This window comes from Triticum dicoccoides, chromosome 6A (assembly GCF_002162155.2).
Source record: "Triticum dicoccoides isolate Atlit2015 ecotype Zavitan chromosome 6A, WEW_v2.0, whole genome shotgun sequence".
NCBI lineage: Eukaryota > Viridiplantae > Streptophyta > Magnoliopsida > Poales > Poaceae > Triticum > Triticum dicoccoides.
In genome coordinates, this window is record NC_041390.1 from 79919525 (window position 1) to 79923186 (window position 3662).

A 3662-nucleotide genomic window follows, 5' to 3' on the forward strand; every position below is an offset into this window, starting at 1 on the left:
CACGCAAAGCATAGGGATGGGCGATTGCCCCTGGTGTCTCTCCACCCAGATGTCACATGCAGTTGTAAGTTGCCCTTTTTCCCTGCTTTAATAGTATAATTGATTGTTTAATTTCGTGAGTTGATATCAATTTAGTGTTGGAGCTGTACAATATTGCTATTTCATCGTAGTTGAGTGCCTGTGCGTTTCCATGGGAAACAAATTAGCATTGGTTTGTTCCATTTTGAACCATCGATGACAAATAAACTGTCTATTAGTTTTTCATGTTTAGTGGCCAAAAATAACCCATTGGCAGCCAGTGTCCACCAATTACTCCACACATGAGTTTTCCATTGTAAAAATAACTCCGAATGAAAGTAAAAAGGAACACAAATAGGCTCAACCTTTTGTACCCTCATTGTTTACAAGATTGTAATAAAGCCAATCATCAAGAGTGTTTTTTTGTCGAAATAATTTGCAACCTCTTGTGTACAAGAGAACACAAGCTGGACAAGTTTAGCTTTCAGTATCCAACCTGATTGGTGCAGGGAAAGCTCCTCCTTTCCCAATCCATATATTCTTGTTAGAAACCTCTCAATGAGATTAGTTAGTGAAGTCTTGACATTGCCTACATAAATGAATGGCGGTGCTACCACAACATCTGCAGCATATAGAATCCGAGTTAGTAAAAACAGGTAGCAAACAAAATCTTAATATGGACGACGTAATCATGTGTACAGGGTGGAACACATTAGCCTTGCAAGTGCTGTCTAGGGTAATCTCAAATTCCGTTTTCTTGGCAGTAATCTTTAACTCTAATAAAGTAGTTACAAATTAGTGTGTGCAAACTACTTGTGTCTTCCATACTGAAAATTTACCGTCTGATATACATAGTTGTCACTGGTAGAGTTCCTCTATGAAAGAAATGCCGAGTTCTATTCAATAAAAAAATTAGTATATCGAGCTTTGGTTGAAACCACATGTGACAGAGTACATTAGCCAAACCTAGAGAGTGTTTATCTAAGTCACCTGAAACACCTTGGAGACTGAAAAAAGGGTATCTCCAAGTCCAGACACCAAACTGAACTTTTCTTCCAAGACCTGAAGTTTTGCTGTGTCCATGCTAACAAGACAACAGGTTAACCTACATAACTTAGAGGAAGTTCTTTTTTAGGAGTATAAAATAAATCAACTTCAGCTACCATCCCTCTCCTGATAGTAGCAAATTTAGCAGTAGTATATTTGCAATAATGTGCCATGTGAAAAAAATTGGTTTAGAAGAACTGGTATCTAACCATATCTTTAACCACACCCATCTCGTCGTCTCCTAATTGGTGTTAGCTTTGAAAAAAAATGTTTCGAATAGTTGTTTACTGAAGACACTGAATGAACGACAAACGAATGATGTACCATTCGACCATGGCGACCGCAGGCTTCCCCTTTAGGAGTAGAGATATATCATGACAAACTGTATCAAAACAAAAGCATCACAAAGTACATACTTATTAGAAGCACCAAGAAAAGGGCAATTTTCACCTTTGCACATATGTCAAGTGTGTAGTGCAGACTGCTGGGTGTTGCTGTCTCCTCAACCAGACTTTTCTGAAGTCTGAACAAATTCTTCTGCATTTCTCCATACCATGAGATATTATATTTAGTGGTATGTTAATCACTATGTAGCAAGTATTAGTCAGTCTTGCTAATTTGAAGTAACAGTAAGCAACTCCATACCTATACGTTAACGTAGAGATGAACAATTGCTTCTCCACATAAACTGTCTATTAGTTTTAAGTTGGTGTTAGCTTTGAAAAAAATGATTCGAATAGTTGCTTACTGAAGACACTGAATGAACGACGAATGAACGATGTACCACTCGACCATGGCGACCGCAGACTCCTCCTTTAGGAGTAGAGATATATCATGACAAACTGTATCAAAACAAAAGCATCACAAAGTACATACTTATTAGAAGCACCAAGAAAAGGGCAATTTTCACCTTTGCACATATGTCAAGTGTGTAGTGCAGACTGCTGGGTGTTGCTGTCTCCTCAACCAGACTTTTCTGAAGTCTGAACAAATTCTTCTGCATTTCTCCATACCATGAGATATTATATTTAGTGGTATGTTAATCACTATGTAGCAAGTATTAGTCAGTCTTGCTAATTTGAAGTAACAGTAAGCAACTCCATACCTATACGTTAACGTAGAGATGAACAATTGCTTCTCCACATAAACTGTCTATTAGTTTTAAGTTGGTGTTAGCTTTGAAAAAAATGCTTCGAATAGTTGCTTACTGAAGACACTGAATGAACGACGAACGAACGATGTACCACTCGGCCATGGCGACCGCAGACTCCCCCTTTAGGAGTAGAGATATATCATGACAAACTGTATCAAAACAAAAGCATCACAAAGTACATACTTATTAGAAGCACCAAGAAAAAGGCAATTTTCACCTTTGCACATATGTCAAGTGTGTAGTGCAGACTGCTGGGTGTTGCTGTCTCCTCAACCAGACTTTTCTGAAGTCTGAACAAATTCTTCTGCATTTCTCCATACCATGAGATATTATATTTAGTGGTATGTTAATCACTATGTAGGAAGTATTAGTCAGTCTTGCTAATTTGAAGTAACAGTAAGCAACTCCATACCTATACGTTAACGTAGAGATGAACAATTGCTTCCCCACACACCATAGAATTCTTACTTTAATTCAGATTGCCTCCTGTAATAAAAATAAACTACAGATCAAAAAAAGAAGTAAGCTTGCTTGGCTGGAAGTAGCATGAAAATGGGATGATTCCACATTATTCTTAGAGATTCATGCATACCATACGTGAGCATAACCAAGATGATCAGGATATGTCTTTGAAATACCATATCGCAGGAGGCATGCATGCACCTGTAGGAGTTCTCCGGCCGCTGGAAACACAACAGAGATGGAAGATTGGCAGTGGGCAGGCGCGGCCACAATAATCGGCCTTGCTGGCGGCGTTTCCAGCTCGGTGCTCAATGGTCGTCATCGGTGGCGATACCCGGAGTCCTCAACGGAGGTGTTTCCGGCTCAGACCTCGACGGAAGCACCCACCTCGACGCCATGCCCCCAACCCCCATGTGTGGCCCGGATCTGACCGCCACGGTCCCGCATGGAAACCCGGCCTCACCCGCGCACGGATCCAGCCGCTACCTTCCCCGTTGTGCGCGCCCTCCCGCGAGGTGTTGCCGGCGACCAGAGAGAGCAGCACAACTGCGCCTCCCCTTGTGGTCTCCCCCGCTGGTGGCTGCTCTCCTTCCCGACTCCGGCTTCTAGCGGACGGCGCTCCGATTAAGAGTGCGCCAACGAGGGCGTCTTGAGGGACGGCAGGGAGGGGAGAGAGGATGTCGCTTGGGGAGTTGGGGAGAGGCAGGGAGGGGTTGCGTGATTGATGGTTTTTTTTGGAGGTGGAGCTCTGAAAAAGGAAAGAGGAAGAGGGCGTGGGGTCAGGCGATCGTACCAGGGAGGGGGGACTGAGACAATATGAGTACATAAAGATCGACGTATTAGAAAATTAGGATCTGAAATTGATTGTCATGAAACTAAATTTTATTGATTGGTAACGTGCTATCAGTTCCTGCCCGTTTATAACGTGTCTAGTTAGGAAACTTTGGAAAGGATAGGAAAGTTTTTATTGTGAGGGTAAAAA

General features: G+C 41.9%; 1 long non-coding RNA gene across 11 annotated transcripts; it reads right to left on the reverse strand.

Annotated features, from left to right (window-relative positions):
* Positions 1–319: 319 nt before the first annotated feature.
* LOC119315337 lies at positions 320–3379 on the reverse strand. Of its 11 annotated transcripts, none has more exons than XR_005152726.1 (7): positions 2882–3379; positions 2631–2704; positions 2436–2522; positions 2171–2338; positions 1976–2062; positions 1009–1907; positions 320–640 (listed from the first exon to the last, which is right to left on the reverse strand). It is a non-coding gene; the product is annotated as an uncharacterized LOC119315337 (long non-coding RNA). The 11 variants fall into 11 exon arrangements; XR_005152728.1 differs by having other exon boundaries at positions 1009–1602; positions 1711–1739; positions 1814–2338; XR_005152725.1 differs by having other exon boundaries at positions 1009–2062; positions 2274–2338.
* Positions 3380–3662: the final 283 nt, after the last annotated feature.